This window comes from Periplaneta americana, chromosome 16, assembly GCF_040183065.1.
Source record: "Periplaneta americana isolate PAMFEO1 chromosome 16, P.americana_PAMFEO1_priV1, whole genome shotgun sequence".
NCBI classification, from domain to species: domain Eukaryota; kingdom Metazoa; phylum Arthropoda; class Insecta; order Blattodea; family Blattidae; genus Periplaneta; species Periplaneta americana.
In genome coordinates, this window is record NC_091132.1 from 102,319,901 (window position 1) to 102,337,158 (window position 17,258).

General features: G+C 35.5%; 1 protein-coding gene across 4 annotated transcripts in view; it reads left to right on the forward strand.

Moving 5' to 3' along the window:
- Cad88C (cadherin 88C) overlaps positions 1-17,258 on the forward strand; it is a 488,883-nt gene that overhangs the window by 65,253 nt on the left and 406,372 nt on the right. Inside the window, exon 2 of one of the 4 annotated variants that reach the window (XM_069812620.1) lies at positions 14,278-14,335. The exons of the other annotated variants lie outside the window; for them this stretch is intronic. The gene's annotated coding sequence lies outside the window, so the exon portion shown is untranslated. The remainder of the gene's footprint in view (positions 1-14,277; positions 14,336-17,258) is intronic. 4 annotated transcript variants of the gene reach the window in all.

Here is a 17,258-nt window from a genome sequence, read left to right on the forward strand (position 1 = left end):
AGATAGTGTATTGAAATTTTTGAAAATATTGGCATGGAAATTGTTTGTAAGGAAAGGAATTAACAAAGCAACTACTATTACATCATAAGCAAAAGATACGTGCACATGTGTTGTAAAAATATCAGCTCTATAGCTTCAGCAGATTTCGAGAAAATAATTTAATATTCTGATGATAGGAAATTGCTCATAAATATCACCTTAAAAGCATAATGCGATAAGAGTTTTGTTGTGTAATATTAGTTACACTTAAAACAGATACAGTACCTAGGTAACTTTGCTTTATACTGTAATATTGTTTTGATTAGTTTATTGATTACTTTTGTAAGGCTAAAGATACCATCAATATAAATTCCAACTTATGATATCATACTCAATCTCTTTCTTTGGAATATCATTTTCTTTATGAATGATGTGTTTCATCCACTTAATACAGTATAATATTATACTACTATGGAATTTAAGTGAATATTCCTTCTTAATTCTCTATTATGTTATTAAGATTTAAAACAAAAGTGCAATATTAAGAAATCAGACAATATGAATAATATTAAACAGAAAGAAGCCATATAAAAATAACGACATAAAATTTCACGTTCCGTTTGAAGTTTGTGCACCACTGTTTTCTTAATCCAACAGGTTGCTTATTCATATACACAACCCTTCCTCTTTCCATACTTAGCGCTTGCTGCCCGCGCACGACGTCAAGGTCAGAAAAATGCGCTTGCTTTGACATCACTGGCCTAAGCTATATGAAATATATCCAAAGAAACGGGAGTTACTTTAATAACTACTCTACCCTTGCGAAAGAGTACAGCCAGGTTTTTCATTGGCGGAATCGAGATGTTTCATATGCAGAGAAAGAGTTGTGGAAAACGTCTCGAAATGAGATATGAAAACCATTCGTTAGGAATTGAAATTAGGACTGAATATTTCGACAAAAACTTAATGTTTTATAGTTTTAATTGTTCTGCGGGATCGTCCGTAAAGTTTAGATTGAGTCCTTCGCTGACTCAGAAGTCTTGGCTCATCCGGTGATTGTGTAGAACGCTTTCGCAGTTGTGCAAATTCTTCACGTCCCGGGAGAAGTTGTTCTCAGACAACATAATGGAGTCGTTGATCCACTTTGCGTCTTAATTAGAATCTGCAGACTCTCTTTTGTTTGAGATTTTTCACATGGATTGCTGATTCTTCAGAAATCTTTCTGACGGAGCGTATGAATGAATACAACTTGTTCCAATTATTCAGCTGCCGATGTCACAGCCACGTACATTATTGTTCGCTTTTTCTAAAGGAGACATCGCTAATATTCCATTCTGTTCTTCATATTATATGGCTAGGGAAGCTTTTTTTTTACATTGGGGAATTTCATTGAAGTGAATGTATTTATGGCTGGCAGAGTAACTATCTCATGCCCCCATGTTTTAAAGTTGCTACCTGTGCACTTCATTAGAACCAGGTACCCAGCCTCGAAGCCGTTAGCCCTGTGAACTTACAGTATATTTATTTTCCCCTATTATCATATTATAGGATTATCTAAGAAATTAGCAAGTTCTTTGTGATAGTAGAAGAGAAAGAGTGGGGGAAGGGAAGTGGTCCGTGGCCCATTTCTTTTAGGGCTCATCCCGACATTTGTCTTATTACTCAAGGGAAACCACGGAAAAACCTTGAGCAGGATGAGATGTCGTGCTGACGACAAGCCAATTGCCTTCTGTAGGGACTGTATATGTTGAGGTGGAAAGTTGTCGTTTAATCATGATTTATAATACAAGTAGAATAAAAAGTACATAAAAATTATATACAAGAAAATATGTAAAATGCATCTATACAGGGAATAACGTGATGACCCTGAAACAGAGAAATAACATTATTAGTGCATTAATAGATTTATGTCTGTCTGTAGAGTCAAGTGGTGGTTTAGTGTTCAAGTTGGTATTCGTCTTGTACGTTGTCGTTCCAAGCTAGACGGTGGAGTACGCTCTTAGGTCTTTTATGTTTATCTAAAGCAGGGTTGTAGTTACCCAGGGAAGAAATTAGTGGGTTGTTGCTGCTGTAAGACTTGGTGTATGTGCAGCGAAAATCTGTATTTTTTATCTTGACAGAGTATTTACTTACTTACAAATGGCTTTTAGGGAACACGGAGGTTCATTGCCGCCCTCACATAAGTCCGCCATCGTTCCCTATCCTGAGTAAGATTAATCCAATCCCTAGAATCATATCTCACCTCCCTCAAATCTATTTTAATATTATCCTTCCAGCTACGTCTCGGCCTCCCCAAAGGTCTTTTTCCCCCACAGGTCTACAACTAAGCATTTTTGGATTCACCCATACGTACTACATGCCCAGTATGGGCATCTCAAACGTCTGGATTTAATGTTTCTAATTATGACTTGACAGAATACAATATTATTGTTTAATCAGTTTCTTCAGTAAGATATATACTAAGAAAAGAAATCTTTAAAAGAATTGTCGTCTCTTTCATAGTGAACCTGAAAATTGAAAAATAACTGGAACAGGTAAGAGATTAAATTTCTCCTATGTTTCTCGGTACACTAAGATAATAAGTTAACACTTTACTTTATAATTATCGTAGTACTCTTATAGCACAGCTACATTTTAGACAATTTCGTTTGAAATAAATTTTTCGCTAGATAAACTCTGTCGTTACGTAAAACAATAAATTAGATTCCGATATAGAATTTGTAGCCTATACTTTCGCTATTGAAGAACCTAATTTCCTGGCGTTATTCCACCCTCGCTAGAATCACTATTTATTTTAAATTATTTGCAGTGAGTATAGGTTAGACTTTTATTAATATAACTAGCTAAAATGGCAAGGCTACCAAAGATTCATTGGATAAAAACATTTCTGCCACTACTGTATTTGTGAAGTTGCGAACAAAACCGGTCATTTCCAAAATATTTTTTTTTTCGGGAATTAAAAAAAACTGTATCCAGCCTTCACTTTATCCCAAGTGAACGATAATTTTGTGTCGTGCAGGTTACGTCTGTTGTTCTAATGGTGTCAATAATCTTGATTATAGTCATTATAGATAAAAGACACTAGATATCTTGTCATAGAACACCAAACTTTTTGTTTAGGACTATAAAAATTCAAACATATTGAACCTAAGCATAATGAAATACATATAATTAAATCTGCAGTTTGAAGGACATGTTGGTTCAGAAAAGTGTGAATACAATTAATAATTATATATAATAAATTTTCAATCAAATACACTTTTCAATTGTGAGGTCAGATAATCTATTACATCACAATATTTAATACGAAGTCACTAATATTTTCGACTTTAAAAAGTCATCTTCAGGTTCATGAGATGCAAACAATTTTTAAAAATAGGCGATAAGTTAATCTAGCAATTAATAACATAGTAAGTAATGCACGTACTGGCATTTACAATTATATAAATTTCGTTCCTCTTGAGGTAAACTGTACATGATAAAGCTGAACACTGATGCTAGATTCTCGTGTGTATATAAGACAAGGAGAAGGCACGGCATGATATTAACCTTATACAATTAAAGGCTAAGTATCTCATTAGATCGTATCATTAAAATTAATTTTGTACAGTTTGATATTAACTATGTTAAAATGTTAAATATAATGTATAAATTTAAAAGAGATGGAGAAGCTGTGATGCAAATGCTGTTGGTGGGAGAGCACGCAGTCTAATTCGTCGTGGTGAATGCCATAGTTGTCTGAAAATATTTTAATTTGAAAAGATATTTATCAATTACAATGTAAAAATTGCAATAGAAAATACATAGCACAAACCAAACGAAACTTCCACATTAGATTTAAAGAACATAAATCAGATTTCCATAATAACAGGAATAGATCTAAATTTGCTACTCATCTTATTGATTCAGGCCACGAAATTAATAGTATACAAAACACCTTAAAAATTTTAAAAGTAATAAATAATTCACATCTTATCAACACTGCAGAAGAGTTTTTTATTGTAAAAAATCAATACCCTAATAATCCATTATTAAATGAGCAAATACCAAATCTACGTAATCCCCTATATCACTTAATAAAATAACATGTTATCGAATAGTCACTCCTGGCATCCCCTCTCAGTTATCTGTCCATACATCATCACTCAGTCTAAAACATGTAACGTCGGGTGAAACACGCCTCCTTGTCTGGAAGCAAACAACTGAACAACTATGTAAGTGCAAATATAATAAAATAAACCTTTAAGAAATGCTGATATCAGCTCTCACAACCTTTTCAAAATTAATAATAACCTATTAACTAAAATATTTTCAGACAACTAAGGCATTCACCACGACGAATTAGACTGCGTGCTCTCCCACCAACAGCATTTGCATCACAGCTTCTCCATCTCTTTTAAATTTATACATTATATTTAACATTTTAACATAGTTAATATCAAACTATACAAATTTAATTTTAATGATACGATCTAATGAGAATACTTAGCCTTTAATTGTATAAGGTTAATATCATGCTGTGCCTTCTCTTTGACTTATATACACACGAGAATCTAGCATCCGTGTTCAGCTTTACCATGTACAGTTTACCTCAAGAGGCACGAAATTTATATAATTGTAAATGCCAGTACGTGCATTACTTACTATGTTATTAATTGCTAGATTAACTTATCACCTATTTTTAAAAATTGTTTGCATCTCATGAACCTGAAGATGACTTTTTAAAGTTGAAAATATTAGTGACTTCGTATTAAATATTGTGATGTAATAGATTATCTGACCTCACAATTGAAAAGTGTATTTGACTGAAAATTTATTATATATAATTATTAATTGTATTATTAATTAAATCTGCAGTGCTCGGGAAAAGTGGCATAAGTCAGTTTTCACAAACCTTTTTTGATAATTTATTGACAACTTACACTGGTTTATGTCCATTTGATTTTTTTCTGTATGAATTATTGTAATGGGAGGAATACCTATGCATTTTTGTCCAAGCGAACAGATGTTCCGTAAGTTGTCAATGAATTATCAAGAAAGGCTTGTGGAAACTGACTTGTGTCACTTTTCCCGAGCACTACAGAAATATTTCCGGCATATAACACGTAGGCTATGGATACAGACAGAATAACATATACTATAGAATAATGCATTTGACTTCAAGATTTTGGACGTCTTTGATTAGGATGGAGCGATTCCTTTAGAGACGGAACGGGCTGACTAACATTTGTGTGGTGGTGGTGGTGGTGGTGGTGGTGGTTTTTATCAATGCCAAATGGTGATGATAATAGTGATTATTCGTTGAACTCTTTTTCAAATACAGAGATGATATGATGACTGGAAATAATGAGACACTTGTAAAAAAAAAAAATTACTACCTACGTTCCAGGTCATCAGCGCATTGATGGAAACGAAAGATCAGATATCCTAATCAAAAGAGAGCGAAACATTTTGTCAGTCCAAAATCTGTCTGCAACACGAATAGGTAGTAAATGGATCGAAGAAAAACGCCAAAGAAACTGGAAGTCATTCCCTGCTCTAAGAACTACCGAACTACTATATGAATAACGCATAACATGATGGAATCTGCAACATTGACTAAACGAGAGATGTTTCTAGAAATTTTATGGTTCTTGTTGCACTTTGTTTTTCTAGTTCTCTGGCTTTTCATAAGTCATTCACCCTGCCCATAAGATTCTTCTACTTCACCTATTGTAGAATTTTTTGCTCTTAGTGTAGTGTGATACCATTTCGCTTACACTGGTCAACATTTTAAATTCTTTTTCTCAACATAGATTTTAGAGTAAAAATGTTCTTTTTAGCTGACTTCTTAGTGTAATACTATAGAACATTTTTCTATGTGGGCATCGATTTTATGAATTTTATCTTTTAGAGTTTTATTTTTCGACTGGCTTTTCCTTTTGGTACAGGAGAATAATTGTGGGAATCCTTAAATCCGGAAGTTTAATTTTATACCTATGATAAACTATTCGCAAACCTGATTTATTTTTATCATTCTTGGAAACGTAGTACTATTTAGAATACATTTTTCTTTGCTTTCATCTTCATTTTCTTTTACCTATGGTCCTTAGTTTCAGTGACGTCGCCAGGATCAGAGCAAAGGGAGTGCGGATGGGGTGCGAGTTGTAAAAATTGGGTGCGAGCTATAAAAATGTGGTACATAAAAATCCAAAATGTTCTCTCATGCAGTTGAGCGCATACTATACGTCTGTTTATTAACATTACTATGTATTATTATTATTATTATTATTATTATTATTATTATTATTATTATTATTATTATTATTGGCGGCCGGGTAGCTCAGTTGGTAGAGCAGCTGGCTATGGACTGAAAGGTCCGGGGTTCGATCCCAGGTGGTGTCAGGATTTTTTTCTCGTTGCCAAACTTTCAGAACTGCCCCGAGGCTCACTCAGCCTCCTATAAAATTGAGTACCGGGTCTTTCCCGGGGGTTAAAGGCGGTCAGAGCGTGGTGCCGACCACACCACCTCATTCTAGTACCGAGGTCATGGAAAGCATGGGGCTCTACCTCCATGCTCCCCAAGTGCCTTCATGGCATGTTACGGGGATACCTTTACCTTTTACCTTCATTATTATTATTATTATTATTATTATTATTATTATTATTATTATTATTACTTCTCTGGGAATGTGTGTTGAGTTTCCTAATGTAAAGCTATACGTCGATTACCATGGGCAGCATCAAATTTGTCGATAAGATCCTCAATATCCAGCGCCTTTACGAGATCCTGCTCTACAGCGAGGACTGAGAGATCACTGAGACATTCATGGCCCGTTCTGTTCCGCAAGGAAGTTTTAATGCAACGTAAACACAAAAATGCACGTTCACATCCCGCACTAGATGCTGATGTTACGGCAGAAACTATGGAAAGTTTATGAATTTCGTGAAATGCCAATTTATACTCCTAAAGAAAATTAACAAATTTTTAAATGTTGTTAGTAGTGACATCATGTTCATTCTCATAACATTCAATTGTTTTAGCGATTAGTTTCACTTCGGCTTCCACACTTTGTTCATTACATCCATAACGATGCACTAAGGGACGTAGTTTTTTCACATCCAAGAAAATTCTTAGATCCGGGTTGCAAACACTTCATGCCTTTAATTATTGAGCTGTTTTCAGAAAATCTGCGTTCTAATTCATTTAAAATTTTATCAAGAATTGACTGAAAGCCATCCGCATAGTAATCATCTTCTGACTCAAGTTTCTCTTTATGGCAATGCTGTACGTGTCAAATGTTATGTATTGAATAATGGCTACTTTTTATTTCTCGCGTTTAATAAAATTTGTTTTACACTATTACAGGAATATGTTTGTTTTTTTCTTCAAAATAACTTATGCCTAGTATTTTTTTAAATAAATTGTTGAAATCAGGACTTTAAATGTCCTTTGGGGTGCGGAAAGGGGTGCTCCGATTTTTATGGGGTTCTTGCGTACCCTTTCGCACCCCCCTAGCGACGTCCCTGCTTAGTTTCAATCTTCTGTATTGTTAAGTAGAAACCACTGAAAAAAATCTCTGTAATTTGAAAATTACTTCTCTTTCCTTCTGGATGGAGTGCGTAACTTGTGCACCAAGTCTGCATTGAAGAAATTGTACAGATTGCAAACATTTTGGATTGTTCTCCAGGTAGTAGCCGACCCAATTGTTAGACATCCAATTCTATTATTTTCTTGCTTCTCGACTATGGTTTTAAAATAATTTAGCACATCTTGCAGTTTCTGTTGTAATTCATATTGATTTAATGAGGTATTCTAACTACCAAACTCAAGAACATTAAAATAACAGGTTACAAGCAACAAAACAGCTCAGAAAGTTATTCCAGGCGGCATAACACACCCATAACAACAGCAGCAATACAAATAAAACAAAACTTACATAGGACTCGATGAGCTTTTCCAACAAGTCTGTGATAATTAGGAACCGGATTTTTATGTAATATCAAGGTGTGAAATATGTACATATTTATGTAAGAAGAATAAGCTGAATTTGTACCAAAATATGTAAAATCATGAAAATATTTAATATCAATATCTGGCAGGTATACGATAAGTAAGACTCTCCACTTGTGATTTCATAGAGCACCCGACTTTTTTACCGCACACTTGACACATTACCGGTACTATTTTTCCATCTGTAGTCCATCTGTAGTCCATCGCAATCCATGATTTTATTTTTGTCGTTAGGGTTGAAGATACAGGGGCCATTTTAGTTAGTTAAAATCAGTAGATAAACTGACTTGCAGTTTATACTGTAAGTACTAAAACTAGAGAACTGAGTGAAGTGAATGACACAACAGTAATGCAAGCACTGTTTCGCTTTACTGGATTAGAAGAAAATAAGAGGAGATGTGGGACACATGAATTTTAGCTGCTCCCTGTAAGAAACAAAATGCCTACTAATACCTCAAACTATAGGCATTTACAAACTGTTGTTTGAAAAGTGACATTCCTGTCTCATTTAGAAGGGTAGGATTATTCCAGCCGAGAACCATACTTTCTTTCGAGACTAATCATGTCGTCCTCGTCCCACTCCATCGCATGAAGGCAACGCTACTTTCTGAGTAATTTTTACAATACGTACAAGGTAGTTGTATGAGAAAGGTTGCCTTTTCTTCACTCATAGTTATAGTGGGCGGTATGGGGTGAGTGTCTTTATTACTTCCTGGATCTAAGGATGTTATGTTTCGTCCTGAAATATATCCTTTCTAGGGTAGGTAAAAAGCCTTTTTAAATCTATGTATTTCAAATTGTAAACTTCCCCAGCAGAAGTTTTTTTTTTTTTTTTTTTTTCCTTTTAGAGAAGTAAAAATGAATAAACCCTCTAAATATGTAGATTTATGTAATATCAAGCCATAATATGTAGTGTGGGGTAAATATGTAAAATTATGTAGTATCAAATTTTAATATATTAATGGTAATTACAAGATTCGCAAAGATTTGTTATTTATATACGGTTAGGTTGAAAGGAATATAATATGTAATTACATAAAAATCCGGTCCCTAGTGATAATCTATCCGGAAACATTAAGGCAAGGCGTGCGTGTGCTCGCCATTCAAGCGCACAGGAAGCTAGAAAGTAGAGTTTCCGTTCTTCCTTGACCTCGACGCAAGAAACAATGATCTGGTCAATGCCGTTTGTCGGTCGAGATTTACTTCCGGGAAAGATCCGGCATTTGATTTCAATTTTCTAAGTTGCTGCGAAGATCCTCGAAGTCATGAAGACATGAAAAATCCCACCTTCGCTTGTGCTTGAGTGGTCATTCAGTCTGAGTCATGTTATGCGGAGTTTGTCTTTCGTTCTGCATGCACACATCAATAGGCAGAATTTACTTTAACTGTCTCCACCAGGAAATGGGTCTTAATTTCCCTTACGTCACACTTCTTAAGGAAGGCGCTGGGATACAGTTTTCGGGTCGCTCTTAAGTGACAATGACCCTCTGTCGGTTCCGACATGCACGGTGACTCCGCATCCGTTTCCGGCCCCGATCAGCGGACTGGACGCTCTCTGCACACATCTGTCCGGAAACAGAGCAACGACCACTTTGTTTCGTTCAATTTATTCTGGACCCCACAGACGAAGACATACTACCCACTTTGGACCTTATGCTCATGACTTTAATCCTCCAGGTATGACCTCTCAGCACCTTAAGTTAGGTAACCTGATCACCAAGAAATGTCGTATCAGAGAAATAGTCTGCCGGTAATCTAGCATGAATGGGTAACCTGCCTTAAAATGAACGCCAATTTAGCAGCAGTTAGAGGAGTACCTGGTCGCTCTTTGGACGGATCCCGGTGCAGACATGGATGCCCGAAGATTGAAACCCTTGCCCACGTCCAAGGTCAGTGTAACAGAGGTTTACTCCTCCGAAATGCCAGACATCATCATGTTCGATCCTTACTGGCAACTGCTTTGAAAAAAAAAAGTCTTGGACAGTAGAAGAGGAAGTCTTTTGCCTTGCTACTAATGGCTCCTCTAGACATATTGACATCATAGCGTATTCCCAGACTACCAAGAAAGGTTATATAATTGATCCTACCATAAGGATTGAAACGGGGAGTAGCCAGCCGGAGGATGTCAATCAAGAAAAGATCAACATTTATCTGCCAACAGTTGATTACTTCAAAGCAAAATACCCACTTGAAAACATTGAGGTGATTGGTCTTCTTATTGGTGCTCGTGGTGTGGTTCCTAAGTTCTTTGAAAGCTTCAGGAAGACTATTGAACTACCACAGACACTTACTACTGACATCATAATTTCAGTTTTGCAACGCTCTTGCCAAATTCTGAGTCATCATATTCACTCTGTTTAATTTATTTTTCTTCACTTCATAATTCATATATGTTTATTTTAATTTTCTGTCAACAAATTTATGTAAACATTTAATATTGTAAAATTCATGTAGGAGAGTATACTGAGTCCTTCTGAGGTACCTCCAATGGGAGGCAGTTAACAATTTAAAAAATTTAAAATATTAGAGGAGAAAAATTCGCTTCGGCTCCAGGGATCGAATGCGGGTCTTTGGTTCTCCGTACCAAGCGCTCTAACCACTGAGCTACGCCGAAATTCAATCCACAGCACCGGATCGAATTCCTCTTCTCTAGTGTTCTTTCCCTTTGTGGCATTACTCCATGTTCGACATATGTTGACATAGTCAACTGCCATTATACAAGGAGCGCACTCAACTGAATGACTAGTTGGCCGGGATTCCACAGTATATGCACTGTTGAGCGAAGAATCTACGTGAAGATTCTCCTCTAATAACAATTATTACCATAACAGATAAATTCTGTAGGACCAATTATTAATTAATCTTTACGTAGCTGCTTAACTACGTCGGAATGTCGTCGTATGAAGCTGGAGAAAATATATATGCAAATAAATATATCAATGCGCATATGACTAAACAGAAAACTGATTAAATAACTTAAGTAACTAAATAAATATGCAAATGCATCGCTCATGAATAATGAATGAATGAATAATGAATATGAAAATAAATGCATCTTAAAAGTGCGTATATATTAGCTATATTACGATACAAGTTTGAGAAGTGGTTTTTACGAAACCGAGGAAAAGTTTAAAAAATGAGAAGAGCGAATTTGTCAATTTCGGAGATTTTGTAATGTACTTCACAAACGTATATTGTATTGTACAACATTTTTGCACGATCATATGTTTAAAATTGCAAATATATACAGTATATTTTGCATTGAAAATTTAGAGCGATATTATTCCAAAGTCTTCGCAAAACTGTATTGTAATGGTAACTAAGTAACAATAAGTTCACTGTAGTGGGTCTATTTCAATATAGTTTTATGTTATGAAGAATGGTTTCCCTAGCAACAAGTTTGTGTGGAAATTCTAACTTTCAAAGCCTAACAACAATTCGCTGTAAATACAACAAAAAACACGATCTCGCAAAAAAATAATTGCCAAATGAACAAACAATTGTGTATCGTCAAAAATACGTAAATACATCATACAACACTCTATAAATATGTAAATAAATGACAAATAAGACTGAACAAATGCGTTAACAATTAACTAAATAAATGAAGAGATAAGTAACAAAATGCGTGTGAAAATTAATAAATATTGACATAAACAAATAAGTGATTATAATACAAGGACATCATTTTATTTTTACTAACATTTTTAGTACTAACCTGGCTATACCTTTCGATTAACGGTTGAGAACCGGAAACACCGTTTGCTACCCCCTTCCACGACTGGAGTTCGATGATACTGGCGTAAAATACAAGCAAATTACTTTACTAGGTACAGGAGGGAAGAAAAGTAGTCATCCATTTACGTAAAATAGGAAATATCACGATTTTGAGTTTGATAATTTTCATTAGGTTTTTGTTTAATCAAAATACAGTACAGTATTAACAATAAGTGTTTTTCCTCACGAACTGAGTTATCCATGCGAACGTATTCATTATTATGCGATGTATATTATACTATCTACAGCACATTAGTGTACAATATAGAGAATGAAGTTAAATGGAAAAATAATCAAAATGTGAATATTTAAACACATTTTTGAAAATGGTGACCGTTCATTTCGATACAGGCTTCAGTTCGTTTGTGCATATTCGAACTATAGACTAATGCATCTAATTCCAATTACCAGTTTCAACCTTCGTACTAGTAACTCATGTTGAAATAATTCTGTACCTACTCTAAAAAAGATTACTTTACGTACTGTAAATTCAGTCTTCACTTCTGCCCGACCCGCACAGATAAAATTACTCAGACATGCTATCTACTGTCCGTTCAAGTGGTTATGTCGCAGGATTGTAGATAGTGGGGAAATCACATGACAGTTAATTACTTAACGAAACCCTTTTAAGTTATTTTAAACAGTTATGTAATATTACATAGATGTCCAATTCCTACCAGAAATTAATGTTTTCAGAAAAGAGCTAAGACAGCCCAGCCACTAGCCTTTTCAGAGAGGCGAGTGGAAGCAGGTGGGGGAAATCGAGATACGACGTAGGTAAACGGACGACAGTACCTGTGCGAAAATATGATTCAATATTGAAAGCCCTTTCGTCACTGGAAAACGCGAACATATTTCTGGAATGTGCTATACTCGCTAATTCAGTACTGTTTCCTATATATGGTCTTGGTTCTGTGTGGAGGACACTTGGAACTTCATTAGTAGAAGGAGTGGGAGTGAAGTACATTAAAAAACTCAGGTACAATAAAAATTGAAGTAAAAATGAAATGATATGTAAGGTAACTATAAGTAATTACATAAATGAAGTACGCGTGCAACTGAACAGTTGCGTGAATAAGTGCAAGGACCACGTATGGGGACGAACAAAGGGCCCGAATTCTGAAGGAAGCTAATTACGGACCTAGTGATGGTGTTGGCGATGATGATGATGATGATGATGATGGTATTACATAATTACATAAATAGTTGGTTAAATAAATACAAATAAATAGTGAAACGATTGTGTAAATACAATTGACGTCTTGAATGCAATAAAGGCCCTTTTTGCGTTCAATGGCATTACCCTATATGTATAATCTTTACGCTTCGATTAGCATGCCTGAAAAATTTGGTTTCAGTATTTTATCACCATAGGCTAGGAGAGACCTAGGATGAACGCTTGTTTACTGTTATTTTCGGTCATTTCTATAGGTGGAGTTGTGTTTATGTACAGTAACTTAATATTGACAGAGTCCTGTTAATATTATAATTGCTAGTCATTAACTTATAAGGGCATATAAATGATTAAAAAGAAGGGTATTTCACAAATCTGCTACATAATTTGTCCCAGAATAATGAGTAAAGAGCATAATATTGCATACTCTTCGAGTGATGAGCTTGACTCAGAAGATAGTCAGGAGCAAGGACATAGGAAAAAGACTAACTAAAGAATAAAAAGGAAAACTAATAGAAATGGGGCACTTGTTATGTGAACAGAAGTGACAAATTCTAAGCTTGTTAGTAGGCCTAAGTGTTGCCCTAAGAAAATTCTGATACAGACTGATATTTTATATGTATTTTAAATGCTTTCTATGATTCTGGTGAAAATGTTGAACAGGATGTTTATCTAGTTGATTGCATGATGACACATCCTATAAAACGAGCTACAGCTGATGCAGACAAAAAGAGAGCAGTTTCCTGGGTTCAGTGTTAAAATTGGACAGACAGTTGTAACATGCTAAAAATTTGTTTAGGACCTCTATCTTATATCAGAAAGAGGATTTCTTGTGATTCAGAAAAAAGGCCATAGAGGGCAGTTCATTCAAGAACATGATAGGTCGTCACAAAATTTTTTTTAAGTAGGTTATTTTACGACGCTTTATCAACATCTTTGGTTATTTAGCGTCTGAATGAGATGAAGGTGATAATGCCGGTGAAATGAGTCCGGAGTCCAACACCGAAAGTTACCCAAATTGGGTTGAGGGAAAACCCCGGAAAAAACCTCAACCAGGTAACTTGTCCCGACCAGGAATCGAACCCTGGCCACCTGGCTTCGCGGTCAGACGCGCTGACTGTTACTCCACAGGTGTGGACCACAAAAATCGTTCCATTAAGTTTGAAAGCAATGTTTGAGATTTAGCAATAAAGCACCTGCAATCACTATCACACAAAACATCCTATTAGGCAAGGGAATTATTGATAAAGAAGTATTTCGAAAATCCAAACTTTAATTTTAAAATAATTCTATTTGAACTTTTCAAAAGTTACTACAATGAACATATTGGATTAAAGCTGGAAATTTGTTACAGACGCTACTTCAGCTTTTGAAAAGACTTGTGGAATCCATTCAAGACTCCAAGAACGGAAGTAAGTGATTTTTGTAGAAAATATGTTGTGAAATTAAAATAGTAATTCAAATGACCTATGTAAAATATATACCTTATACCACCCCGGACATAAGAGGAGAAGTGAAAGGGATGTAAAAGACTCCCGCCCATACCTTTTTCGCTTACATTCCCTTATAAACAAACGCAGAGTAATGCTCTGTGCATCAGTGGTGGGACTTAAGCTTTACTCTATTTTATTTCATAGAGTGCAGTTTCATAGAAAGGACTTTGCCGACAGACCTTCTACGGCCCCCTACTAATTGGTTGTCATAAATAAATGTCTTAGTATTAGTAGTAGTATTTATTTATTTAACCTGGTAGAGATAAGGCCGTCAGGCCTTCTCTGCCCCACTACCAGGAGATTCCAACTATAATATGAATAATAAATGTACAATTAGTATTAGTTTTATAGTTACAATTACAAATAAAATTACAATATTAAATGTACAATTACAATTACAATAAAAATTAAAGTACGAAAAGATTACCTGACTAATGAAAGCTAGATAATTTATCATAGAAAAACAAACAATATTTTATATTTACTGAATAACAAATTAAACCTAGAATAACAAAATTCTATAGTGATAAAATTATCGGATATTGAAATATTTTGTGATAGATTAAGGAAACTATTTACAAGAAATCAATTACTGACCAAGTGCCTAGTTAGTTTGCGTTTGAATTCAATTTTATTTCGACAGTTCCTGACGCTAGCAAGTAGCGAATTCCAGAGTCTTGGCAGGGCTATTGTGAAAGAGGATGAGTATGAGGAGGTGCGATGGGATGGTATTGTTAGTATTGTTTCATGACGAGAGCGCGTGTTCAGATTATGGTGGGAAGAAAGGTAAGTGAAGCGAGACGACAGGTAAGAAGGAATAGAAGAGTTCAAAATTTCGAAGAGAAAGAGAAGTGAATGTAAATTTTTTCTCTTATCTAGTTTAAGCCAACCTATTGCTTCCAGGCATGGGGTGATATGATCAAATTTACGAACATTTCCTTACTGTGAAGGAAATCTTGTCTTCTCTTGTCAGTAACCAATCACAAAACCTCGTTCATAAGAATTGACAGGCTCCCGTCAAATCCACGTGGAGGCAGAGTTGCCGCAACTTTTCCAAATTCCAAGAATCCCGTCAGTCTCACTGTCTCATTTTGAAGGTCACCAGGATTATGCAACTATGGAATGTTGAGACGAGGGGACAGAATGGAATTGTCAGAGGTGTTTGTGTAGGAAGTCATAAATCTGTAAGTGGTGTTCAAAGGAGCCACCGAACTGCACTCCTTGAAATAAAATAGAGTATACCAGCGAGAGCCGGAAGTTCGTAAAAGATATGATGCCCGCTGATGCAATCCGTCACTGGCTGTTTTGCCTGCTCGTACAGCACCAAAATTACTTTCTCAGCCGAGGAAGGTGGAGTGGGGAGTTAAGGGTTGGTCTACAATGACTCAGTCGAGTTATTTACCCCCAGGCTTGCCTTATACACATTAAAGGAAATTTGAAGTCACTAAAGCAGTGGTCGGCATTTCTTGACTCGCGAGTGAACCCATTAGCACACAAGCAGAGTGGAGGGTTAAGGCATGATCTCCCTCCCTTCCCTTAGCCATCACTTGTTCATTCAAAGTTACTGTGTATAAAATAACAGAAAATAGAAATCGAATCACACAAAAATGAAAAAGATATGTTGACTTAAACTTAATTGAGCGTTTCCTTAGTTTGGATAGGCTATGTTCAGTCACCGTCTCTGCGCACGCAGAACTTACAACAGTGAAGTGTTTTGTGACTTCTCTCCTTATACCTCCCTCCTTCCACCTTCCCGGTTGCTGTGTTTTGCAGGCCGTATTTCATATGACGTCATATTTGGCGACCACTGCACTAAAGCAACGAACATTAAGAAATATTAGGAATATCCAAAGGCCTAATTGTGATCAGTCACCGTGACAGCCTAAAAACGCATATATTCTTCATGAATATTTTGTACTAGTTTCTACTTCTTTTCCTTGCTCATTGTATTTAAAGGTTCAGACTAATTTATATACAACAGTTCATAACATAGTTGATTACAAAAAGGGGCCTTTGAAAGGTTATTTTAATATAATTCTTCAAATATTTTAGTAGTATTAAAAACCAAATTGAAGTATAATCCGCCACAAATTGTTGAAACTAATGCCATAATTTATGTTAGTACGGAATATGTCCTAACATTTCTATGGCGGCTTAAAAACTGAAGCCTATTATCTCAAAAACAGATATTTGTGGGTTTGGTCCTTATTGCATTCAACTCCTCAATTGCTATAAAGACCTGCAGTAATACAAATAGATGTGTAGAACCTACAGGCAAATACTCGTACTATCTCCGCTCCTAAATTATTTGGATCTTTCCGAATTCTCGTTCATTTCTATTCGTTGATGTAAGCTTGACTTCTGTGCGATGCTGAATGTCAGTAAAGCCAGGGTTCTCACATAGGAAGGAACGAGTCTCATGTTCGAATCTCAATTACTTTTAGATAGGGTGCTGCCGACGAACAGTGCGTTACGAAAGTGTGACTAAAAGAATTGTGCCTTGTCGACCAGTAATGCTTGTTCAATAATCATTTTTGCCAATTCAGCTCTTTTCCCTCTAGATCTAGCCATTCTAGTGTATTTCCACGTTAATTCAGTTCGTAAAATTCATCACATTTTGTGTTGTCGGTATAGGAATTTAGTGGTATTTTTAATTCTCACAGCTGTAAAATAATCTTTTACATCGATAATGTATAAATTTTTGTTCTGTTTTACAGTGAACAACACTGTCAGTGTTGGACTGTCTTCTCTTATGTATTCTAATCCGTTATTGCGCTGTCTCATCTTCATAGTTTATAAATTTCTTAAGTCCCTTGGTGAGATTGGTAGCCTAATTTTGGAG